The sequence below is a fragment of the Rattus norvegicus genome, chromosome 17 (assembly GCF_021556685.1).
Source record: "Rattus norvegicus strain SHRSP/BbbUtx chromosome 17, alternate assembly SHRSP_T2T, whole genome shotgun sequence".
In the NCBI taxonomy this organism is placed as follows: Eukaryota; Metazoa; Chordata; class Mammalia; order Rodentia; family Muridae; genus Rattus; species Rattus norvegicus.
This window is the reverse complement of record NC_141550.1, coordinates 22293238-22320605: the sequence shown is the minus strand read 5'-3', so window position 1 is coordinate 22320605 and position 27368 is coordinate 22293238. Positions and strand designations below refer to the sequence as shown.

Here is a 27368-nt window from a genome sequence, read left to right as displayed (position 1 = left end):
TGTCACAGGAGTAACCAAATCACTTTCTGGTTAGATTGAAGACATACTCTATAAATCTGAAAACATCCCTGGTACTTGTATAAGAAACAAGAAATTCAAGTTAGGCAGGCTCAGGCCAGACAAAATTCCAGTATGAGAGGGGAGGTAGGCAGGAGCTCTTACTCCTGCTTAAGAAACTACTGATAGCTGCTGGAAGAATCAGTTTCCTTTAAGGACACTGTCAATGGTGGTTAGGCCATTGCAGTGCTATGGATGAGTAGGTCCCCACAAGCTCAACTGCTTGGTATGCAGTTGGTGGAATTGTTTGGGAAGGATTAGGAAGTGTGGCCTTGTTGGGGGTGATGTGTCACTGGGAATGGGCTTTGATGTTTCAAAAGTCCATGCCATTCCCAACTAGCTCTCTCTCTATGGTTATGTTTTAAGATAGAAGCTCTCAGCTACTGCTCCAGCACCATGCCTGTCTATGCTGCCATGTCCTCTGACATGATGGGCATGGACTTATCCTTTGAATCCTTAAGCCCCAATAAACTACTTCTATGAATTTCCTCGGTAATGGTGTCTCTTCTTAGTAATAAAAAGGTAACTAAGACAGCCAGACTCCAGTGAAGGCCAGACATCCAAAAGAATTATGTGCAGTGTAAACTATACTTGATAAACTAACAAAAAATAAATAAATAAAAAGGAAGAGAAGTAGGGGGTGGGTGTGGAAGGAATCAGGAAATGGGGTGAATATAATTAAGATGCATTATATTAAATTCTTAAAGAAATAGTAAAAATGAAAAGAGTAAAATAAATTAGCTGCATATGTAAAGAGAAATTACATTTAATGTATAATGTATTTATTTCTTTCAAATGCTTCTATTCCAATTTTTGAGTTTTCTTCTATTTATGTAAATGTAGTATGTTTTAAAACTTCATAATAGAAGAATACATAGGTGAAACTTTATATTGCAAATATCAAGACTGGGGCCTATGAGCTGATTAGTAGGTAAAAGCTTTTGGTGCTAAATCTGAGAGCCTGATTTTGATGCTGGGTACTGACATGGACTCCCCAAAGCTGTCCTTGGACCTGTATGGGCAACCCATTACATATGGTATAAATAAATAAATAAATAAATAAATAAATAAATAAATAAGCAACAGGTGACAGTTTTTCAAATGCCATTTAAATTTAGAAGTTTCCTTTCCTTCCCTTTCTGTGAGTTGAGACATCCGCTATTAACTCATCCTGAAAATTGTATTTTTGGACTTCCTCATTTAAAAAATGGTGACATTGCTATTTTAAAACTCATTGCTGTGGCAGAAGACCAAAGCTTCTCCATGCCCGGACAACTGTAACTTCTGTAGAGCTGAACTGGTGAAGCTGGAGGTAAGAGTTTGGTTCTGTTCTGTTCTGTTTTGTTCTGTTCTACTGCCCCACTTTCCTCCTACCTCACCGGATTTTGCTTTCAACTTTGCATTTAGCTTTCTGTGAATAACAAAGAAGGAATGTCTTCCAAGTTCTTGGTAATCATTAACCTCTTCAAGGCAATCATAACCTTCTGCCTCCTAGCAAGGATCTCTCTGGAGAAGTTCTGGAAGGATCATTCACCTAGGGCAGACAGGTCCAAAGCCAAAGGGCAGGGTGGTATCTGCAACATCCCAAGATAAAGAGTGTGTGTGGCCATATTACAGAACCCAATCAATGTCCCTGAGAGGTAGAGTAACCCTCAAGGACTTAGGAGATGCCCCTCTAGAAGAAATCTGGCAGAAGTTTCTGGTAGCATTCTTAGCCTCCTTCCCAGCCTTATCAGCTGGCTGGTATTTACTTTGCTTTCCCTTTTCTCTTGGTGCATGGATGATGCCAAGACATTTACACACTTGTGTACCTACAGAGGTAGACCAGAAGGCTGGACTCTGAGATAATGTTGTTTATCATTTCTAATTTCTAATGTGATAATACTAAATCTTTGGAGGTCTGTTTGTCTATGTTTCCAGACTGGGCTGCCACGTGTACCTGTGTGGGCTCGTGTGTGTGTGTGTGTGTGTGTGTGTGTGTGTGTGTGTGTGTGTGTGTGTGTGTTTGGATTTGTAGGTATTAGTTTACTTTGGATTTCCATAACAAAATAACAGGTTGATTGAATCACCATCCATCTGCATAAAATCCCAAGACTCTATAAAAAAACCTAAAATACAAAAAACACCCAAACAAACAAGAGCAAGGCCTTTGTGAGGTCATTTCTCTTATAGCTTCTCTCTGTGGCTTGGGGGCAATCCTCTTCTTGCTATGATCTCATGTGGCCCACCTTCTGTCTTGACTGTGTCCCAGTCTCTTTGTATTAGACACCAGTTACAGGGAATATGGCCCACCTAGATGACCTCATTGTACCTCAGTTTACTTCTTTAAGATCCTGTCTTGAAATGTGGTCACATTCTAGGGATATTGGGGGTTAAGACTTCAATATATAAATTTTGGAAGGACACAATTCAATCTGAGAAGGGAGGACACACATACAGCCATAAATAGCCTACATAATGTCTATAAAAATAAAAGATACTATATTTTTGATGGCTGATTGTTACTGTCAATTTGTCATGGAAACTCTCTGTGTCTCTGTGTCTGTCTCTGTGTGTGTGTGTGTGTGTGTGTGTGTGTGTGTGTGTGTGGGTGTGTGTTTACTCTTGCATTAGAGAGTTTCTAGAGATGTTTAGCTGACCAGCAAAGACCCACCCCTAATGTAGGTGTTATCATCCCTATGGGCCATGGACCATGAGCTAAGTACCAGCATTCTTCATCTTCTGGTTCCTAACAGTAGTTATGGCATGATTGGCTCCTCACATTCCTATACCATGTGGTCCCATGATGATGCATTATGCCCCTTCTCTCCCTGAATAATGACCCCCCTCGATAAACTCTGCATTCCTTACAGTGATTGCTTTTTAGCAAATACATTGTCTTAGCAAGAGAAAGGCAACCAACGCATGTAATAAATAAAAACATGTAATCTACTTTATATTTCATGCGTACATATGTATACCCACAGGGGGCTCCATGCAATGCTCATCAGATTCTGGGATACTGTCTTGTTTATGCTTGACACTTCCTCCTGTCTGTAGAGATTCTGAGCCTCATATTATCTAAAATAGTTGTGTCCATGTCTGAATCACATCGCCACACCATTCTCTCTTCACTAAGCACACACTGTAACTGTAGACTTCATGTTCTCCACTCTCCCCCAACTTTACTGTTTAGACCGACTGGACTCTGCAAAATGCCCAGCAAGATGGGCTCCCATGACCTTCTAACCTGTCCATTTCTGTCCAATAGGATGATATCGAAAGCATTTTCTCTCCAAGGAGATTTCAATCCTGTAGCCTGATAGCCTAGACAGAAAGATGTTGTAGATGGGGGCTATGGAGGGCAAGTGGGCTTTATACATTTGTTTTCCTGGACATTCCTCTATTAGAAAGCAGGAAAGGTGACCACAGCAGGAGTCTCTCACAGGGTGGACTTCTGTTTAGGCTGAGGAAGTAGGAACCCAGCCAAAGACCAGGAAAAGCCGGTGCTTCTGGTTAAAGATAAACTGGAAAGGCATTTTAAGAGCTGGTTTGTCCACTGGGAACAATAGATAAGTTAAAAGCCTGGGGATTAAGCCAAATTCATCCCTGCCTAATTTTGTTAGGCAACTGTAAATGACATAAAGAAAAAGAGGTAACTGTGGAGTACTTGAAAAGAGGTCTTCAAGGCAATATTGACCCTCCTCTTGATCTATCTTCAAAATAGACAGTTTGTCTCTCATGTTTATCCATACTTTACTTCATGAATTGACGTCTCCACATGTCAGCTATAGGTCAGTCAGTTTCTAAACAGCCCTATGTAGGTATTAGTTTATCTAGGTCCTTGCTATTCACAGTAGGGGATACCAGCTGCACCATCCAGAAGTGTGCAGCAAACATAGCCCCTTCAGTCCTACTCTGACATACAGAATCACATTCTGACCCTAATTAATTATGCCGAGTATTTACTGTTTTGTTTTTTGTTTTGTTTTTGTTTTGTTTTGTTTTTGTTTTGTTTTGTTTTTGGTAGGGTCTCATGTATCTCAGACTGGCCTCGAATTCAGTATGATCTTGAGTTTTTGATCATCCAACCACCACATCCTAAAACACTTTTCTGTAGTGCAGGTGACCCAAGTCAGTCTTCCTGCATGGTATGTAGGCACTCTATCAACTGTGTTAAATCCACGGCCCTCACAGTCTGTGTTTTGGCAGAATCTCCTTAAACCCTATTCACTCTAATGTTTATAACTCAATGACTCTGAAGGCCTAATGTTGCATTAGTGACCTTTCTGGCAGGTGACAACTGCATACGAAGAAAGTAGAAGATGGCTGTCCATGTAGCACTGTTTTCAAGCCGAACCTTTTTGCCAGGTTAGGAAAGAGAAGCACAGTCTTCTTCCAGTGTATAGTACATTGTGGATATTATCATTTGCCTTGTCATATCTATACATACTGTGTCTTCTTGAGTCAGTTACTTGGCTTCCTGTGACTCCACTTTGTCTTCTAGAAAAAGGAATTTAAAGCAGCACCGTAGTATAGTAGTACATGCATACATTCCCAGAACCTGGGCAGTAGACTGCAGAGGGTCAGGAGATCAAGACCATCATCTGTTAGACAGTGAGTTCTAGGCTAAAAGACTTTCTGAAAAGCAAAACAAAATTAATCAAAATAAAACCAAACCAACAAAAAATGTACTAATCTCAGAGAGCTTTAAATTGATTAACTCATGTGAAGTACTGGTGTACTCCCTGGTAGGCAATAGGAGCTTAATAAATGCTCAAATATTTAGGTTATTAGGCTGAGAATTGGTATGGTGTTTTTCCTTTAAAGGCATTGCCTGATTTTTTCAAATCACTGACACACTGTCTGTCTTAACGTTCTTTAGGTTATTGTTTAGAAAACAGACAAACAAACCAACAGCTTTCATTTGACCTGTGGGTGCTTTTGCACAGCAAGGACATGAAGTGTCTATTGTAATGGAGTTGGCAATGAGTAAGGATTGGGTTATGCACCGGGAGGATATGGGCTACAGGGGAAAATGCAGTATAAAGGGGGAGAGGAGATGGTGAATTAAAATTGATATTTAATGGAGGGAGCTTTACTGATTAGGGAATAGTTGAGAGACCTAACTAGGCAAAGACACGAGGAACTGTATAGCAAGCTAGTGTGAGTGTGGAGCAGGGGGAGGTTTTGAGGAGTACAGGTAGGTAGTGCAAAGGTCCTGAGCCCTGATCTTATCCAATATGTAGGAACTGTCTAGAAGACCATGACAGACTAAACAGAGTGAACAAGTAAGAGACAGCGCTCCAGTGGTGAGAGGTTAGGTTACCAGGCAGGGATGGTGAGGGCCTTGTTACTTTTGAAAGACTTGAGCCATTATAGGGTTTTAAGCAGGGAATGGATGAATATGTTATGCATTTCATGGAGAAATCAGGGTATAGCTATTGAATCCTGGAGGCAGAGGTGTTTGTGATGAAAGGTCAAGGGAAGAGTTGATGACATCTAAGGAAAGGAAAGAGGTGTGAGTGGTAGGGACACTTAAATTAAAGACAGTGTCTAGGACATTCACTGAATAATGGGATGTTCTTAGGTGGGGGACCAGATGAGAGGGAAGGCTCTAATGATGTTGAACTGCACAATTAGAAAAATAAAGTTGCTGTTTAATGGCTGGGGGGAGAAATCGATGTGAGGTAACCTAGGTGCCTGAATTTGGACACATGAAGTTCATTTCACTCAGCTGAAATCAAGGCTGATGGGAAAGAGGCAGGGGTAGCAGGCTGATGTTCAGAGAAGATTATAGTCATGTGACTAGATTGGCTCATTAGTTAATGAGGGTAGGCAGAGAAAGGGCATTTGGAAGATGGGGTTGAGGAAGAGGAAGTAACCAAGGTGATGGGGAAATCCTCTGTTAGGGTGGAGAAGAAATAGAGGTTCTGGAAGCCAAATGAAGAAATGTTTCAATGCTTTTGGACTGTTTGAACATGATGCAATTGGAAATTGGATGTTAGATTTAATCATAAAGAAACCTTTTGTGGCTTTTATGAGAATTGTTAATATGGAAGGAAGAACAAAACCAGATCAGACTTGGGTCAAAAAACAGTATAAGAAGAAGCACACACAATAAGAACAGATACAAACTTTGAAAGTCCTTTGAGAAATTAAAAAAAAAATGGAAAGGAGGAAAGCCAGGTGGGGGTGGGTGCTGAGCAGATGGGGGACATTATAGCATACTTGTATACGGTGAGGATCATACAAAAGGGCATAAGGATACTGTGAAAGAGGACTCACTCTTGGTGAGGAGACTGACCTACTACTGTCTATGTGCTATATAGCTAGTATTGGCTATCAGTCACCACTGTCAGCTTACCTACAGGCAAGAGGGAGGAGAGTAGGTCCATGGACATGGTACCAGTCTGTGGGCTTATGGTTGATATGCGAATGGTTCTTTGTCCCTTAATGCTATTTTAAACTATAAAGTAGGAGATGAAATACCATATAAAATGAATAAAGAGGAAAGGTTGAACGTTGAAGGAGCTCAACGAAGGTGAGAATGGAGAGCAAAGACGATGGGCTCTGGAATGGTGCCTGGCCATTCAGAATCCTCACTTGGAAAGTGAGGATTTCCAAGGCTTACAGTTTTAGGCTTACAGTCATGAGTTTAACGTGGAGCCAGGCAGCATTATCACTATGGGGTTTTGTCAGTCTGTTTAGGGTATCCAGGCAGAGATGACCCCTTTGCTACAGTCTCCCCATCATCTGTGGGCCATGTGATTCTTTGCTTCTGTATAGACGTGGGAATCAAGACTTTCATGACACCTAACCCATGGAGACCTTTCTTTTGAGAATAAACAACCCCTTGTTAGGATGCTAATTTTTTTCTGATGAGCGGGCATTTTTTTATCTTTATTAACTTGAGTATTTCTTATTTACATTTCGAGTGTTATTCCCTTTCCCGGTTTCCGGGCCAACATCCCCCTAACCCCTCCCCCTCCCCTTCTATATGGGTTTCCTCGCCCAATCCTCCCCCCATTACTACCCTCCCCCCAACAATCACGTTCACTGGAGGTTCAGTCTTGGCAGGACCAAGGGCTTCCCCTTCCACTGGTGATCTTACTAGGCTATTCATTGCTACATATGCAGTTGGAGCCCAGGGTCAGTCTATGTATATAGTCTTTGGGTAGTGGCTTAGTCCCTGGAAGCTCTGGTTGGTTGGCATTGTTGTTCATATGGGGTCTCGAGCCCCTTCAAGCTCTTCCAGTCTTTTCTCTGATTCCTTCAACGGGGGTCCCGTTCTCAGTTCAGTGGATTGATAAGCAGGCATGTTAATGGGATCCCTCCCCCTCAGTGGTTACTGCAGCTATTTCTAGGACTTACGGCATAGCCTCTGTGCCAGGATATAGCTTACTTTATTATTAATAACCCAATCCTTTTGTTTTCCTCGCAAGACTCAGGAAGTCTCTAAAAGGTTTATGTGGGCCAAATTCTTCTCCTTTCCTCTACAAGTCAACTCACATTCTTACCCAACCTCATGATTTTTTGGAACATGAACGCTAGTACTTTTTACTGAGCAGAGAGGAAATACACTAGCCATATCCTCTTGAAAACCTTTTGCAACCTCCTGTGGTGGATACAGGGGTGGTTTGGTGTTTCTCTGTTCTCCCCAGGCTACTGTTGGGAAGCTGACTGCACTCCTCAATCACTAATGGTCCTTGGCCTTGGCTTGTGGTTCAGCTATGTTCGCGTCATTGTCATTGGCTACATATTTCTCACCAGGCACAAGTGAAGGAAATACCCCGGGGGTTTCCCCACGGGTCTGCACTGAGTATGGCTTCCACTCCATCACACCCTGTACTTTTTCACACTTCCCCTCCCTCAAGTCTTCCCTGTTAATGCCAAGCAGGGACACTGTGTTCCAAGCTCATTAGTCAAGAATGTGACCAGACTGCCTCTGAAGAGGGTTTTCCCTGGCATGGTCTCTTCCCAATCACGCAAAAAAAAAAAAAAAAAAAAAAAAAAAAAAAAAAAAAAAACCTGAAAATCAGCTTGTCTTTTTAAGGAACCCACTTGGGACTGCAGAGTTGTCCCTCCTACCCCCCGACTTGGGGGTTAGGCACTGGGTAGATGAACTCAGAGGACTCTAGTGAATTCACTAAAGTGTCCAGTTATTGGATGGATGGCAGGGGACCTGGGTCTCTAGAGTAGTTTTCCTTGAATTCATTTCTTGAGATGGTTCCCAATTTGGCTTCAACCTGTTGGAGACGGTAGTAACCCTTTGAGTTCATTAACTAAAAGAAAGGACAGCCCTGCCTGCTGCAGAAAGGATCCTCACAGATCCTGAGTGCCCGTACTGGGCCAGGTGCTTACTCCACATGCCTCACCAATTGCTGTGTTCTAGAACTTTCTGGTGATAGAAAACCCCAAGCTCAAGCTGCAATCCACACCACACACACCTTGGAGGATGGCATGCTTTTCAAATCTCCCCGGATGATTGCACTATGTGCTCAGGAGCAAACCCTCTGCTTTAGACACTGGTTACAGACATGAGAGGATTTGCACCTGGGGATTGTTTTAAAATGAAGATTTTGACCCTGTGGGTAGCAGGGGTGGTCAGATCTCTTCCTTTCCCAAATGGTCCCAAGAAATGGTGATGTTGCTGTTCTGCCGGTTGACTTTAGAGTTGCAGGCAATCTGGTTGTCCCCTTACTCTCATTCTTGGGAGTCTTCATTATATATCTTTCTATTCTTTTTTCTTTTGGTTATTTTATTTATTTACATTTCAAATGTTCTCCCCCATCCTCATCTCCCCTCCACAAATCTCCCATCATATCCCACCTCCCCTGCCTTTCTATTATTTAAGTCACTCCCAATATACCATATAATCTCACCCTCTTTCTCTATCACTGCAAGGGTTGAGAGTGAGGAACTGAGCTGGTGATTTAGATCACGTGGTAGAAAAACTTGTACAAAGGTTTAGGTTCAAGCCCCAGCACTGCATAATCCAAACATAATGTGTTGGTTTGAATGAGCATTCCCCCCTCATAATCTTACATATTTGAATGCTTAGTCACAGAAACTGTACGCAATCTCCCACTAAATGCTTTCTTCTCTAAATTGTCTAATTGTTAGAATATCTTTTCACAGCAATAGAACAGTTACTAAGACACATGGTGGCACATCTCTGTAATCCTAGGACCTGAGAGATGGAGGTAAAAGGGTCAGAAGCTCACTCTTGAACACATAAGACACACTCGTCTCTGTCCATGTCTCTGCCTCTGTCTGTTTGTCTGTCTCTCACACTCTCACACTCTGTCTTTGTGTCTTAAATTTACCGCAGCACCTAGTATAGAGCATGGATTTCAGAGGCCCTTGATAAATGAATGGCAACAGGAGAGCCTGGGTCCAGTTTTGTTTGTTTGTTCGTTTTTGTTTCGATTTTAGGTGAGAGAAGAAACAGAAGTGATAAAGGGATAGCTATGGGGCGGGGGAGATGGTGAAATGGGTAAGAGTCTTGGTTGCACAAACAGGAAAGCCTTAGTCCTGATCCCAGGACCCTCATGAAAGCCAAATGTGGCACTGTGTGTGCATGCCTGCAACCCCAGTGCTGTGAAGAGGGGCAAGATAGCCACAGGGGCTTTGTGTCCACCAGACTAGCTTCAGGTTCAGTGAGAGACCTTGTCTCCAGAAAAGAGAGCAAAGAATGATACAGCAGGATGCCTGAAGTCTTCCTCAAGCCCCAATGAACAAGTTCCCATGTATGTATATACCACATACACATGTGGGCATATACCATATACACATGTGGGTATACACTATATACACAGATACTACAACCCCCATAGTTTTAATGATATTTAACTTGTCCCTGAAATCTTCTTTGACTGAAGAAGTATGTCATAGCTGCAGAAAGTCAAACTCCTTTCTAAAAGCAGGGCTTAGAGAACAATAGGACAATCTGTAGAATTGCCTTGAAATGTCTACTGCTCTGATAGAGATGGGTCATCAGTGTCCCAAGATTATGTTTCTAGGTCTGTGATGATCACTGTGATAATAAACTAGGTATAAAAAACAACAACAACAACAAAAAAAACCCCAAAAACCAAAATCTACAGGAAATTCCCATAAAGGGCATACACATGCTGACCTTCCAGCAGCTTCCTCAGCAACACAATATTGTATCACAGGCCTTAACTCACCGAGGCAGCCTCCTTACCCTTCACCACACCCAGGTTTCTGACAGCAAGCCTATAGAGCATCTTGGCAAACTCCTCATTTTAAGTTGAAATCATGATGACGTGTACTGTTAAAGACTTCGTTGACTGTCTATGGATGGGACACAGGGGAGAGATACTGCCAGCCTTTGTGTGATCCTGTTGAAAGGTGGTCAGACATTTAATGACAGTGGCTTAGTAAATACTCTGTGTGTGTGTGTGTGTGTGTGTGTGTGTGTGTGTGTGTGTGTGTGTGTGTGTGTTGGGGGTAGGGTGTCACACAGCACATGCATCTGTGCATGTGGTATTAGGAGTAGATCACAAGGACTCATGTTTCATATCGGTTTTAGTTCCAGGAGGCCGAGGCAGAGAAATGAAAAGCTCAAGGTCTTCAGAGCTCAAGTCGAGTCTGGACAATTTGATAAGATCCTGACTCAAAAATACAAAAATAAAAAGGGGTTTGGGGTCCAACTGAGTGGTAGAACACCTACGTGTCTAGGATGTATATCTTTAGTGTAATTCCTCAGTGCATATATCCCAGCACCACAGCACACACACACACACACACACACACACACACACACACACAAGAGAAAGAGAGCTATCTGAAGACACCCATTGCAGAAGGTAAGTGTCCTTCTATTCCTAGCTAGCACATCAATTAGGTAGAGACCGATCTGATTTTTTTTTTTTTGCTTCCTCCCAGTGATTTGTTTTCTTTTGACTAAAGGAGAAGAACCCTTTCCCTCTGAGCATTTCTAGACACAGTGGCAACGCTGTCAGGAAAGCAGCCAGTGTATAACGCATCTGCTGGGTTAAAGCAACAAGAGGCGGTCACTCTCTCATGTCTTCCCTCTTTCTTGAGAGACAGGGCTCTGAGTGATTGGATGTCTAGTTGACACACAGAAGAAGGAAGACAGGCTAGCATGAGGGCCTAAAACTTGAAGTGTTAGAAACAATGGTTTAGATCCAAAGCATAGGCAGGAATGCTAGTCTAAAATGTTCTGATATCTATGTTCAGGTACATAGGAAACTGTTGCAAATGAGTCTTTTGTTGCCTTTTCACAGAGGGCTCAGCCAGTAAAACGCTTAGCACACAAACATTAGCCTTGAGTTTGGAGCCCTAGCATTCATGGGAAAAGCCAGGCATTGCAGTCGATATCTATGATCCCAATTCTGAGGAGCCAAAGACAAGAGGATCCTACAGGCTTGTTTGGCTACCCAGTATGGCCACTTGACAAGCTTCAGGTTCAACAAGAGACTCTGCTTCAAAAAATAGATTAGCAACTTTATTTATAATAATAGCCAGAAGCTGGAAAGAACCCAAATGTCCTTCAACAGAGGAATGGATACAGAAAGTATGGTACATTTACACAATGGAGTACTACTCAGCTATTAAAAACAATGACTTCATGAAATTCTTAGGCAAATGGATAGAACTAGAAAATATCATCCTGAGTGAAGTAATCCAGTCACAAAAGAAGACACGTGGTATTCACTCACTGATAAGTGGATATTAGCCCCAAAGCTTGGAAGACCCAAGAAACAATTCACACACCATAGGAAGCTCAAGAAGAAGGAAGACCAAAGTGTGGGTGCTTCAGTCCTTCTTAGAAAGGGGAACAAAATGTTCACAGGAGAAAATACAGGGACAAAGAGCAGAGCAGGGACTGAAGGAAAAGCCATCCAGAGACTGCCCCACCTGGGGATCTATCCCATATGCAGCCACCAAACCCAGTCACTATTGCTGATGCCAAGAAGTACTTGCTGACAGGAGCCTGATACGGATGTCTCCTGAGACGCTCTGCCAGAGCCCTGCTGATACAGATGAGGATGCTTGCTAGCTAACCATTGGACTGAGCACAGGGCCCCCAGTGGAGGAGTTAGAGTAAGAACTGAAGGAACCAAAGGGGTTTGCAACACCATAGGAAGAACAACGATATCAAACAATTAGACTCCCCAGAGCTCCCAGATACTAAACCACCAACCAAAGAGTACACATGAAGCGACCCATGGCTCCAGCTACATGTGTAGCAGAGGATCTCATTGTCTGGCATCAACAGGAGGAGAATCCCTTGGTCCTGTGAAGGTTTGTTTCCCCAGTGTAGGGAAATGCCAGGGTGGTGAGATGCGAGTGGGTGGGTGAGAGTGGGAGCATCTTCATAGAAGCAGGGGGATGGGGGAGGGAGGATGGGAGAGGAGGGAAAAGGGATAACATTTGAAATGTAAATACATAAAATATCCAAGAAAAATAAATTTCAAAAAGTTAGGTTAGAGCATCAAACCACTGAACTGAGAATAGGACCCCCGTTGAAGGAATCAGAGAAAGAACTGGAAGAGCTTGAAGGGGCTCGAGACCCCATATGAACAACAATGCCAAGCAACCAGAGCTTCCAGGGACTAAGCCAGTACCTAAAGACTATACATGGACTGATCCTGGGCTCCAACCTCATAGGTAGCAATGAATAGCCTAGTAAGAGCACCAGTGGAAAGGGAAGCCCTTGGTCCTGCCAAGACTGAACCCCCAGTGAACGTGATTGTTGGGGGGAGGGCAGCAATGGGGGGAGGATGGGGAGGGGAACACCCATAAAGAAGGGGAGGGGGAGGGATTAGGGGGATGTTGGCCCGGAAACCAGGAAAGGGAATAACACTCGAAATGTAAATAAGAAATACTTAAGTTAATAAAAAAAAGTAATAATAAAAAAAAGTTAGGTTAGAAAGCACCTAATATTGATCTCTGGCCTCCATATGAAGGCCATACACGGTGCCCTCTCCCGAATACATAGATTCTTCTCAGAGATCTGAGTTTTCCACCCTAAACAGAGTATGTGGCAACCCTCAGTGAAGCTTGAGAATGGGCCTGAGGTGGTACGGGACTGAGATGCTGTGATTTCCACAGTTTCTCGAACCAGCTTCTCTGGTTTTGCCAACATCGTGGGCTCCTGTGCCCTGGTCAAACATCTGACGCTCAAGGGTTGTTTGCATTTCCACCACAGAATCCACCTCATTCCTCTCTTAGGATTAGAACGGCCCGGACAAAGAACAAACTGAACTTCCCTGCCACTTGTTTGCTCCGTGTTTTCCTTGGAGATTCCTAAAGTCTTTACTCCATGGACTATCTCATTTCCACGTCTTAGGAACATGAGCAGGACATGACAGCCTCCTTCCTGGCTTCCTTTTTCACATGTGGATCAGATAAAATAAAACTGTGGCTTTATTCCCAGTGTCACCAAATTCAGAGATGACATGTGTCCAGTTCCCAGACCTTCTGGCCATTTCCTCATTTATTGTTCTATACTAGGACAAAGTTGTCAACGTGCTTACCCCAGTACACACTGCCTGAGGGCAAGCTCAACGGCACAGAGAGGGCCAACAGTAACAGTCGATTCTTCAAGTTGAAAACTAAATAAACCCTTGGGGAAAACACAAAAATCAATCACTTTTAGTATGTATGTGTCTGAAATTGGCTTATAATTCTGTATACCCCATTTAGAAAAACCTAAAGGGCCTTAATATAATAAAGGATTTGCAGTGAGGGAGCCAAGGACGAGGGAAAGTGTGTGGCCGAGCAGACTGAAAGTCACCCGTGATGAAGGTACTCTGGGCCCACTCTTCAACTGCCGCCTCCCACCCTGCACTTTGTTCCACGCACGTAAGTCTTTCTTATCTGCAGTTTTCTCAAAAAATATATGTATACATATACACACACATATACATACAAACACATGCACACATACACACATACATGGATCTGATACTATTATCTTTCCTCCATTCTAGGCCTCTGTGAAATTTGATACATTTTTCAACTTGACCCAGCCCTCAATGGTACAGGGCTACAGTCCCAGCTGTTACAACGACTGAGGCAGGAGTTTATGATCCTCCTGCCTCAGCTCTGTTTAGTGGAAGTGGAGTGGAGTGGTAGATGCTCTGATCAAACGGATTGTCTTTAAGGAACTGGCAAGCATCTGGAGTTGAGGAAGTCAGGGTTTCCGTCTTGTGGTTTAGCATCGTTCTCTCCACTAGAACTCTTTTTCAGTTTCTGCCGTCCCACCACTACCCCAGTACCAGCCACAACTTCGAGATCTGCTCATCCTCCTTTTTCTCTTCTCCCCTCCCGTCCTCACCTTTTGAGACAGGGCTTCATGTAGCCCAGGCTTACTCTACAGTCAAGGATAGCCTTCAATTTTTGATCTTGTTTTCTGTCTCCACATATTGACTGGCGAGCTTGTGGACAGGTCCACCCCCAGGCTCCAATCTAGTGTATGTACTGAGAGCTAACCCTGGACTTTGTGCAAGTTAAGTAAATTGCTCTAAAACTGAGCCCTATGCCCAGCTTTGAATTAGTTCTTACAATTTTGTAATTTTAGAGGTCCTTTTGTCTGTAAACTTTGTTTCTACCCCATGCCAGTGATTCCTTTTGCTTTGAATAAGGAACTTTTTCCTCTGAGTGTTTCTGAACACAGAATACAGCCCATTCGTTGCTCTGTGGATTCGTCTGTGTTTGTAGGTGGGGGTTTCTGGCCATTTAGCTTCACCCAGGCTTGGAGCAAACTTGCTTTCTTTCTAAGGTTTTTAGAACATTAGCACTTAGATGTAGTGAGTTGAGCTATTCTGAGGTAGCTTTCACAGAAGGGATGAGGTGAGGCTTAGCTCCATTCTTTTGCATATTGGGATTGGTTCTTTAGACACAGTTCTTCAGGAGACTATTTTTTCTCTCCTGAGCGACCTTTATCAAAACTGTTGGATCCTGCATGAGGAAGCTGATTGTTAACCCTTTTGGCATGAGTGTCTGTGTGCCTTTACGCCACTATCGAAGAGTTTTAGTGCTGTAGTTTCATAGTCAGTTTTAACATTGAGGAATGTGTAATATTCAGCCTGATTCTTTCAAAATACTATTTTGGCTATTCAGAGTCCCTTAAGATTCCATATGAAATTTCAGGTTGGATTTTTTTTTCTACATCTGCAGAAACTATACTGAGATTTTCCGTGGCAGTTGTACTGAATTTGTAGATGGCTCTCAACCATCTACAGGTGTGGACACCTCTGAAGTATGAAGGATAGGATTTTTTCCCATCTTTTTGTATTTTACAATTAAGAATATAGTTATGTTCATGTTCATCTATGTGTGCTCGAATGTGATTTGTCGGTGGGTACCCACAGAGGTCAGAGGAAGATGTTAGATTCCCTGCAACTGAAGATACAGGCTATTGTGAGCCACCTGACATAGGTGCTGGGAACCGAACTTGCGTCCTGTTAAGAGCGTTAAGGATTCTTAACCAAGGAGCCACCTCTCTGCCTCCATTCGTACCTTTAGCTAAGCAGTCTTGCATTTATTTATTTGTTGAGTTATATATTTATTGTGTGCCTCTATATACGAATACACATGATGGACACAAAGTGTAGTCAGTTCTGTCCTTTCACCATTTGGGCTCCGGGATCAAACTCATGCCTTAAGAATTAGCAGCAAGCTCCCTCCCTCACCAAGCTATCCCACTGCCCTTTAATATTTTCTGTAATAAATTTGTTTTTAGTTCAGTGAACTGGTATTTTGCCTCTTTTATGAAGTGCATTCTTAAACTATTAATTTTTTTTAGTGCTATTGAAAATGCAATTGTTCTTCGGTCTTGTTAATGTGTATTTATTATTAATTTATTACATAAATGCTGATATTGAGGCACAGGGATATTCAGTGACTTATACTCCTAGCAGTAGCGTGTTATTACCTAATCATTATTAGTGATGCGAGGCTCAAGACCTCAGGGACCAGACCTTTACCTACCTGCTGCTGTTCCTGTACCAGGGACTCAGAATGGTGAATTTTGGCAAGTTTGTGGTGGAGAATTCAGGATTACTGTATTTTCTACACACACCGCCCACATCTTCCCCACCCCCTTTTCCAATTATGTTTATCCATGTTCTTTCTGAGAGAGAGACAAGTTCTAAATAACATACTTTCAGTGTTCAGTCTTCAGGAACTGGATGTCTTTTTATAGTACGCCTTCCTTTCTGATCTGGACTGGGAATGGTGCCTATTAAATTACACCTATTATTTCTTCCCCCTCCCTGCCACCCTTCTCTCTCTCATTTCCAATTTCCCAGAGTAATTTCCATAAATAATTGAAAACTGGCTTGCAGACATAGAGGTAAAAGTTTTAAACCGTGCTTTGCGATAGCAGTGTTGGCCTTTTGTTTACAATGGGCACGTCTGGGTGACACAAAGCTCCCTTTGTATGTGTAGCCTCAATAAACTGATGGTCTGAACAGAAGCTTCATTTGTCTCTTGGCAGAAGAGCAGCAGCCTGTTTGGGGAGCACGGCAGTCCTTTAATCATCTCTCATGAGCTCAGTTATCAAAATCTTAGAAGGACACATACAAATACCCTAACATATCACCTTTTGTTTTAAATGACCCAGTGGAGAATGTCTTAAATGGTTATCCTAGGATGGTGATTTGAAATCAACATGATTTGGAACACACACACACACACACACACACACACACACACACACACACACACACACACACGAGAGAGAGAGAGAGAGAGAGAGAGAAAGAGAGAGAGAGAGAGAGAGAGAGAGAGGACTCCTGAATATTCTGTAATTCTGTAATACTCTCCCCCATGCAAACAAGTGGGAAATAATTAAAGGAAATAATCTACGCTCCCTCACCAGTTAACGATTTAATGACAGGACTCTACCGGTTATCACTTTCTGGTACTCTTGTCTCCTGTTAGCAGTGGCAGAGAGAGAGACACAGGTTGAGTACTTTATCACAGCTGCCATACAGGACCTAAGACAAGCTGCTGTTAGCATTTTGTCTAGGCTCTGCCCCACAGTTACCTGGCAACAGCCAGGTATGCCTAACTCATTATAAAAGGGGCTGCTTGCCACCCCACCCTTGTTCTCTTGTCTTCTTGCTCTTGGTCTGTCCTCTCACCCCTGACCCCTCCCCCTCTCCCATTCCCCTAACCCTCTCTATGTTCTCATGGCTGGCCTCTACACCTCTCTCTCTCTCTCTCTTTCTCTCTCTCTCTCTCTCACTCTCTCTCTTTCTTTCTATGTCTCTACAATCCCCTCAACTCCCCTTCCCATGTCCTAAATAAACTCTATTCTATACTATACCGTCATATGCCTGGTCCCTGGGGGGGAAGGGATGCTTCAGCATGGGCCCACATACCTGTCTGCTCACCCACCAAACATATGCCTTTTCTCTTTATCCTTTTATAAAACACAACAATGTTAATTCCTTTTTATATGACGAAATCATCTCTTGAGTTAATATGCATCATATGTCACTTTTTATGTTGTTCTGATTCTGGTTGTCATGATCCTTAGGTGATTTTTTTTCATGTATGTGAATGCTTTTTTTGTTTGCTTATTCAATACAGACTTTTACACAGTAATTTCTCCTCCTATATGTGCACACACATACCTATATCCTTATTTATTTTAATATTTCATTGCATTATTTTCTATATGCATATGTTGAACCTATATTTTATTTTAATATAAAATATGAAAGGCATAGAAAATGGTTTCTTTTTTTCTTCGGTTCCTTTAAAGTTATCCCAGCACTATTTATTAATAGTTCATTTTGAAATGCTCCCTTCATCATCCACTAAATGTGGATATCTCTATGGGTTTATTTCTGGACATTCTATTATGGTCTGCTCATTTGTCTACTGGTGTAGCAGTCCGCAGTGATTTAATGCTTGTCATGATCAATCTTGATTGCAGCATTCAGATGTTCTGGTTTAATGTCTCTTTAAAACATATGACAAATGGTGAATCAGAACTTCTAGCAGTGAGAAAGTTACACGCTAGAGAGTCCAAAGTAAACCATGAAATGTCTATAAAATTAAATTAGCAGCGTCTCTGTTTCCCAGCTGAATAGAGTAGGGTTTTATAGGCTAATGCTTTCCCTGAAATGCAAATTTGGATAAATCGTACGTGCTTCTTATTTCTTAAAGGTATGTATTGGTTATTTTCCTCCTCGAAGCGATAATCTGGCTCAAGCAGGTTAAGGAGGGAAGGGACTGCTTTGGCCTGTGGTTTGAGGGTACAGTTCATTGTAGCTGGTGAAGTGTTGCAGTGAACATGACTGCACTGGCTGGAGTGTAAACAGGGGTCACACGCTGTACACAATAAGGAAGAAGGAGATGGACACCCACACTTCAGTTAACCTTTTGTTCTTGTTCATTCTGGGGCCTCAGCCCACGGGATGGTACCACTCCCCATCAGGGTGGGTTTTCCCTCCCCACCTTTGGAAACACCGTTGAAGGCATGCCCAGAGGAGTATCACCTATATGATCCTATATGATGTCAATCAAGATTAATGACCACAGGAACTCAGGAATTGCATAAATAAGACTCAATGTACTAGGAAGATGAATAGGTTTCTGATGGTAGCTGATGTTGTCTAGAGAGTTTTGATTTTCTCTCTCAGGGCATTTGTTGATTCTGGGCAAAGCTATAGAAGTTGGCTTACCCAAGCAGAAACCATCTCTTAAGGAAAGGAAAACACAGTTCTGACAATGATGCAGAGTTTGTATGCCAAAATGGAAGCTCATAGGGTCATCAGCAAACCCTTGGCTTTCTATGACGGATGTGTTCTGGCTTCTGGTGCTGTATGGGACACTGGTGAACAAAGACGGAAATACTAGAGGATAAAGCCTATTCTCGCATAGTCTTACGTTAGGGGGGAGTCACTATCGACCTTACCACAAAGCCAAACTGACCCAAAGATCTCATAAAGGAAATAGGGAGATTGTTAGGGGGAAGGAAGAATCAATTAGAGTGACTATAGATCCTTAATGAATCATATGGGGAGGCATAGAGATAACTCATCGTGCAAACAGGCAATGATGACTGATAACAACAGAGAAACCACGCAGCAGATGGAGACCCTCAGATGACCAATCCACCAGTATTCTTAGACAAGAGCCCATAGCAAGATAATGGTTATTCTGTTTGAGAAAATTAAGAGGTGAAGGACAACACGGAGGCTCACGTGTAGGGTTTTAATAGGTTACACAGGTCTAACCTATTAGGTGCTCAGTGAATGTTTTGTAAGTGCAAGATTTATTCAATCTCAAACAAGATAAACACATAAAAAGAAAATTAGAGTGAAGCTTAGCTAAAGTCGAAGTCACAAAATGGTTTCAGTATTTCATATTTATTGCATTTTTAAACATGTATTTGTTTGCAGGACTGAGAATTGAACGCAGAGCTTGACCCCTGCCAGATCTGTTGCCTTTAAGGAAATAAGAAACAACATGGGAAACCTCGTCTCATCAGAAGTTAGGAAAGCCAGAAACTGAATGAACACCACTCTTGAGAGTTTGAAGGGAAATAGCTCTAACCCTAGGATACTACATCCAATCAACACATCCTTCAAAAGTGAAGGAGAGGGCTGGCAGCATGGTGCAGAGGATGAATGTGCTTGGCCCTGAGCTGGAACAAAGTGTGAGTATCTAAACCCACATGGTAGGGAGTGAGAACTCCAGTAAGTTGTCTCTTGCCATTTATGCCTGTGCTGTGGCTTATGCACACACACACACACACACACACACACACACACACACATATACTCACATTAATATACATATCTACACATACCATATATATGTATATATATATATATGAACACACAGAATACATACCCACATGAACAAACACATATGCACATATACACAAATACATAGCTATGCACATGTACATATTCAGACACTCATATACATGTTAAACAAATCCATATAAAAAAGAATGAAAGTAAACTATATGTTTTCAGTCAAAAACAGTGAAAGAATTAGTAAATGAAAAAAAAGAAAGAAAAAGAAAAGAAGAGAAAAAAAATGAAAGGCCACACTAAAGAACTGTGAGGCAGATCCTCAGGCCTGAAGAAAGTGATTCCAGATGCAAACGTGGAAACACTGGAGGAAATGAGAAATAATGTGATGGGAAAATATATAGAAATGTAAATAAATGCTGACTGCACAGAACAGTAATGTTAGTGTCTGTTGGAGTTTAAATTAGACACAGGGATAGGAATGCATGACTGTGACAATGTAAGTGGCTTAAAAGACAGGATTGGAACATTACAAACAGCATCAGAAAAAGGAAGGGTGGCAATTATACCAATGCTCTAAGACCAGTGGTTCTCAACCTTCCTAATGCTGCGACCCTTTAATGTTGTGGTTGGAGACCCTCAACCATAAATTATTTTTGTTGCTACTTCATAGCTGTAAATTTGTTACATTATGAATTGAAATGTAAATATCTGATATGTAGGGTAGCTGATATGTGACCCCTTTATGAGCCACAGGTTGAGAACCACTGCAGTCTAAGCTGTAAAGGGCCTTTGGTAACCCCAAAAGGAAAACTTAGAAATCAGCAAGCGAACAGAGGAAAATGTTGAATAACAAGGAACATTTCAGCAGGAAGTTGGTAGAGAGGGAAAGATGTCAACTGGGAAACCAGTGAAAGGACAATTACATTTGAATTTAAGCCTACTCATAATTTTGTAAAATGTAACTGAACTAAATACCCATGTAGTGAATGATAACAATCAAACTGAATATGTAATACCAGGCATAGGACAACGTGGTGGCCAGGACACAACCAATCTCTCTTATGAGTGTGTGCACAGTAATTCTTTATGAGCTATGAACAAGGGGGACACAGTAACCCAAAAAGCAGCAATGGACTGCACTAAGTCCAGCTTATCACATATTCCTGCAGGGGAAAGTGGATTGCTGTCAAGATGGGGATGAATCATCTTATACCTAATATGAAGACCATAAACAACCGATACTCTGTGTTTCAGGTAGGAGCGAGGCAGTTCATTCCCAGAGCACACAGCAACTGAGAGGCTCCTGTGTTCCTCATGCTGAGATCGCAGTCCTCTTCATCATCCTTTTCTTCTCCTCTCTTCCTCCTCTGCCTTCTCTTCATCCTTCTTCTTTTCTCCTCCCTCCTCTTCCTCCCTCTACTTCTCCCCCTTCTCCTCCAGATGCCTGAGGACAGAAGCGAAGAACTGTTTTCCTTCCCGATCAGTCCATCTTCCCATCCCACTCTGCACCCCTGTCGCAGGCAGTGGTAATGTGCCATCTTCCCTGCTCTCCTCCTGAGTTCGGCTAACAGGAGACTCCAGCCAGGGTGAAGAAGACCTTTGTTCCCTTCCACGGCACCCCAGGGAATAGTGACACAACTCAAGACATACAGTGCTTCTTAGTTGCTGAGGTGCGACTTCTAGCCATTGACTCATCATAGCCCTTTAGGCCGATCAGTCCCTTGCTCTTAGCCTAGGTAATGGACAACCCTGGGTGGTTTCCTTAAACTCATCAGACAGATTTCTAGTCTCCCTTCCCACAAACCTCCCCTTCAATCCTCCTTTATATACACCAGGTTTGTTTTTTTTTTAATTTCAAGGACTCTCACTAACATTCTTCCAATTTATATCTCTATTCAGAACATTTGTTACTGCACTCCTCAACTTGGCAAGTGTCACTACCACAAGAACTAAAGCAGGTGCCCAGGTGACGTCCTGGTGGAATCTTTCTCTTCCGCTTCATAGGCCATGCCAATGGAGTTCTTTCCCTTTAACGTTCTATTCGCCATGCCTGCGAGCACAGCTTTCCTGGTTGCTCTTTACAGTGCTTCCTGATGTGACTTCCTTTATGGGTGCCAGGAAGACAGAACACATCAACTACTTAGAACCCTTCAGTGTACCTCCCTCATCTGATTTCACTTGACAAAGGTTCAAGAGCACAACGTTCTATTCAACTATGGTGTCGTAGTTCTTTATTGTTGATTACAACTGTCTGCCTCTTCTGTACACAGTATATAAGGTAAATTTGGCCATAGATATTTCTGTATAGGAAAAATACAGTGTACATCATAGAGTTGGACTATTCATGGTTCCAGGTATTCATGCACTCTCTTCTTTCTGGATGAGATTGGAACCTCCAGGAGAGTGGAGGCTTCACCTCTTTGGTTCAGTACCGAACATATTACAGTAAAGCTGTGTGTGATGTGCAGTGTCAGGGAAAGTCTTGCTAATAACGTTGAACACGGGCCTAAATGAGCAAACTGCCATGCTAGGTAGAGAGCCCTGTAATTTCAAACACCCAGTGATGAGCCTGTGCTTGATGCTTTAAAGAAATAGCAAGGTGGCCAATGTGATGGAAAAACACAATCAATGTGGAGAACCAATCAGTTAGCTCAGAAACGTGCAAAACACTTGGGTTCTACTCTGGGGATGATAGCCAGCCTTTGGGAAGGTCTAAGCAGAGTACAAGATGAGCTGATGCATGTTTTGAAATGATCATCGTGGCTCTGTATTTAGAAAATTTTCTCCAACAAGGGCAGTGACAGTACAGGAGTAAGTGGGGGAGGCTAAGAGAGGGACGGAGGGAGGGAAGACAGGGTTGCTAATCCCTACCATATGGGATGCAGCTAAACAATTTTTAATGGAGTATAAGGATCTCAGTTTCGGGGCACAGTTGAGCCACACTGTCTAGGACAAGGCATGCTACATGTTTACTGGCTGCATCAGTTATTTTCTACTGTTTCTCTTACTGCGAAGAGACACTATGACCAAGGCATTTAATAAAGGAAAGCATTTACATGGGAAGTTTGCAATTCCAGGGTGTAGTAGAGTCTATGACCATTGTAGCAGGGAGCATGGCAGCAGGCAGACAGGCATGGTGCTGAGCAGTAGCTGAGACAGCAACACACACGTGACTTGCCACATGAGACATCATCATTAAATGACAGGGATTGAGCTCCAGCTTTGTGACTCTTATCCTCAATCTTTTATTTCCATACTGTGTTATCTACCTGGTGGTCTCCACATTTTCACTTTCATTATAGAATATTGATTTTGGAACAGCTTTTATTTCTCTGAAGACTATTAAAATATGGCCCAACCCTGAACCACCATGACTTTTAAAGAAACGTAAGTGGTAAAATTTAGAAGTAATTCCTCATGTATGTTCGATGGCTGTTACCACAGTCACCATCATGACCACCAGCAGCATCAGCATCAATGACAAAACCAAAAGTTAACGAGCACTGGTGAGGACATGGAGAGATGGGATCCCTCATTCTGTGGATGAAAAGGAACACTGAAGTGAAGCTACTGCTATAGAAACCAGTGGCGATGCCTTCAAGAAACTAAGACTAGAATTATAATTGTCTAGCAGTTCCACCTCCTAGTAATTGTCCAAAGTAATTAAAATCATGATCTCAAAGAGATCTCCAAACTACCAGGCTCATGGTAACATTAGGCACAGTATCCCAGATAAGAAAACAACCTAAGTGCCCATGTGCAAATGGGTGAATCTATAACACCACCCACAGAGAGAAAGAAACACACACACATGCACACGCGCACACACACACACACACACACACACACACACAAAGAGAGAGAGACAGAGAGAGAGAGACAGACAGAGACAGAGACAGAGACAGAGAGGCTAGAATTGTATTTAGACTTGAAAGTGATCCTGCCAGATGCAAAGCTATGGATGAACCATTCACAGAAAGGCAAGCATTGTCTGATTACAGTTATGAAATATCTAAAAAAAATCATACAGAAAAGCAGAGAGTGAACAGTTGTCCTAAGAATAAGAGAAGGAAAATAGGAGTTGCTATCCACAGTATAAATTCTTTATGATACAAGATGCCTAAATTCTAGACATCCCCATCACATTGAGCCTATATTTACCAATATTGTATTGTCCAAAATCTATTTAGACTTTGGACCATGTAGGGGGACTCCTATAATTTGTAACAACAAGGATGAATTTGGAGAATATTGTGCTAAATGAAGTAAGCTAAATACAGAAGGACAAACACCACATGATCCTACTTATAGATGGAATCTCACAAAATTAGCATCAGACATATAGAGAGAATGGATGTAGGAACTTGGCATCCTTTCAGGTAGGTGGAAAGAACAGGTATTCAGCAGGGTGACCATAGTCAGAAGCAATATATTAGAAATCTCAAAAGAACTAAAAGAATACATTCTAACTACTTTACTGTAAAATTTTAAGTAACTTAAGTGGCAGCTATATTAATTCATGTGCTTTGATCACACGATGCTGACCACACAGAGAGAATTAAGGCATGGTGTCCTGTTAGTGTATGTAACTATGGCTTGTCAATCAAAAATAGAATAAACACAAATAAGCAGACATAATGCAAGTAGAAATGCACTGCTGCGGAGAGGAGCGCAGCAGCTGCAGAGACCATTGATTTGCAAGGCTGGTTGCAAGCCTGTGGCATGCCCTCATAGACTACAGCCCCAGCCTGACCAAGTGGATGAGGTCATACTTTCGGGTCATTGCTGGTGTTCCCAAGCAGGCCCTGGACTAGTAAACACAACATAACACACCACACACACACACACACACACACACACACACACACACACACACACACACACATACACACACACCTCTGCTTGCTGGGTTGCCTTTCCAAATCATAAAGGTGACATCATTGCTTTCTTTCTTTTCCATACCAACCAGTCTTGTTCTTTGTCTCGCCGTCCCTGGGGCTTCTGGGTAATTCTTCCATCAGTGTTCCCCTGTGTGTTTTGAACAGAACTCTGTAGAACGATGGGTTTAGTATCTTGCCTCCATGTTCCCTTGGATACTTTTCTTTTTCAGACTTAATGTTCTGACTATTTTCAATTGCCTTTGAATGGGCTTGAAAAGAAACTTCAAAGAGGCCATTTGGATTGTTCTCAAATGGCAGACAGCAATAGTATCCACCTAGGACGAGGGGAATCCAGTGTTGAAATGTCCAGGCCCCCTTCCTTCTCTTTGAGGGGGTCTTTCCTGAGTGTTTCCACTCCCTCCAGTGAGAACACACAAAGAGGTCCCTGTGTGAAGCAGACTCAGCCTTCCACACATCTGGACTGTGTCCACAGTATGCCTGCACAAAGTGTCTGCAGGAGGACCTATGTACCCCATCCCTGAAGCTCATCTGGCAAAGAGCTGTTGCTTGGGTGAAGCGTTGCGCTGCCTGTTAGACTCTCCCAGCTCAGTGTCAGTCAGTCCATTCCACTAGAGGAAGCATGTCCATGAAACTGAAGGTTCCTTCCTGCAAACCGGGCTCCAAGCTCTGTGCCACCTGGCCCTTCCTGGAGATGACAGTTTTAATTACAATGAAACATCCACCCATGTCCATCTCCTTTTTTTTTTGTCTCCAGCTTCCTTGTGGGTGTGTCCAACTTGGCAGCCAAGTGGCAAGTCTCAGTGAGGTCATCATCCTGGACTGCAGTGTCACCCTCCCATCTCCTCCTCTCACCTGTTTATTCAGATCTCAGTCACTTCTTAGGTGTTCGGCTAAAAGAGCCAGCTCAATCTGAAAGAGAAAAAAAAATTGATGGAAGAACGCTACTTTTCGTTAGCCTGATGCAAACATTGCCGATTTTGACTGTGCTTATCTGTAAATACCAAGAGATTGCAATCTGGACTCATCACACTATGGCAGGCCATGGGTGCTCTCAAAGAAATTGGGAAAGCATTTAAAAGGAAACAGGAGATATCCATAGAAATTGTCTCGAAACAAACACCACTGGGGACAAGGGCTTGTTGCAAAAGTTAGAGTTGTCGTCTTTTATTAGACAGCCTTTACCTGTAATACAGAGGAACTTAGTTCTAGACAGGCCTTTCCATCATGGTCAACTGGCTCCATTTTGTTAGGGTTTGACATAAGTGACTCTGATTTGGTACCAGCAACTTTCACAATAATCCCTGCATTTTAAGTGTACCTTCTCCTGGGAGCTTGGTTTCCGAGGTTCAAGCTGTCATGGTGTCCATTTTACAATGACCGTGGTAGATACACTCGTGGTTTTGTTAGGGTTTTGGTGAAGTATTTCTTCCAGGGATGTTAGCAGACATAGGCTGTACTGCTACAGCCGCAATCTGATCTTTGCACACACAACCATTGCCTTTGCTGAGGACTATGTGTCTTGTAGCTGTGGGATCGTATTCCCAGTGGAATGAGGGTAAGCTGAGTGTTTTCTAATTTTCCGTGTCTATTTGCTCTTTGCAGGATAACTTGAAACAGTTGTTAATCTCAGAAGATTAATGGCCTAAAAAAAAAAAAGCCAAAAAGGTTGGCTCAATAGAGTCTTATTGTCTTCAGTTCCCACAGAATAACTTAGCCATTACCCTAAGACCTCCTGCTTACTTAAGCTTTTATAAGGAGTCTGTGCCTTCATAGGTAAACATTTGGTTTTGGTGGAGATTGCTCCATATACATGTGATCATTGTGTGTTGAGAGTAGGGCTTTCTGTGATCCAGCTGCCCACTTCTACGTCTGTAGCCAAAGGAAACAAAATCAGCACATCAAAAAGATCCTAGCGTGCCCAGGCTTACTGTAGCCCTACTCTCAACAGCGAAGCTATGGAAACAACCAAGCAGCCCCTAGCAAAGGATGAACACATAAAGAAAGTGCCACTCAAAAGTACATAAGAGGAGCAGAATGTCATAGTTTCCAGCAAAAAAAAAAAAAAAAAAAAAAAAAAAGATGTAATTGAAGGTCATCATGTTAAGTGAAAGGCACCAGGGGCAAGATTTTCTTTTTCTTTCTTTCTTTTTTTTTTTTTTGTCAGAATATAAAGCTCCTAAACTTACTTCCTGAGAAGATGAGTTTGGTTGATGGTATCTGGGAGGGATTTAGTTTTCTTAAAGGGTGTGGCTCTCTGTAGGTCAATCTTGCTCCAGTGGATGTCCTCACCCAGGTGTATATGGATAGCAAATTGGATTTGAAGTATTATTTAAAAAAAAAAAGAAAGGACAGAAAAAAAAGGACATCTGGGAAGAGGTAAGTGGAGAGGCTGGAGTGAGCATAATCGAACTGTATTGTATGCGATTCCCAAAGGATTAATAAAAATATTTATGTTAAAAATCGATCTATTGACTTTCAAGTTATCTTAATTTTTTTCTTATATAATTTATGAAGTTGCCTATCTCTCTCATTGCTGAATAAAACCCATCTGTGGGAACGCTGAAGAAAGAAAGCTCTGTGGTAAATCTTGATTGCATGGTGTACTTTTATTTTTAGGAAGATCAAGGGTCTGTGGCCTATTGTAGATGGG

General features: G+C 42.3%; 1 long non-coding RNA gene across 3 annotated transcripts; it reads left to right on the top strand.

The window, feature by feature from the left end:
• Positions 1 to 1203: 1203 nt before the first annotated feature.
• Positions 1204 to 22980, top strand: LOC148000064 (uncharacterized). Of its 3 annotated transcripts, XR_015641195.1 has the most exons (8): positions 1270 to 1369; positions 10595 to 10871; positions 11313 to 12333; positions 13738 to 13896; positions 19455 to 19711; positions 20987 to 21071; positions 21258 to 21487; positions 21717 to 22980. It is a non-coding gene; the product is annotated as an uncharacterized LOC148000064 (long non-coding RNA). The 3 variants fall into 3 exon arrangements; XR_015641194.1 differs by lacking the exon at positions 10595 to 10871 and having other exon boundaries at positions 1316 to 1369; XR_015641196.1 differs by lacking the exons at positions 10595 to 10871; positions 11313 to 12333; positions 13738 to 13896 and having other exon boundaries at positions 1204 to 1369.
• Positions 22981 to 27368: the final 4388 nt, after the last annotated feature.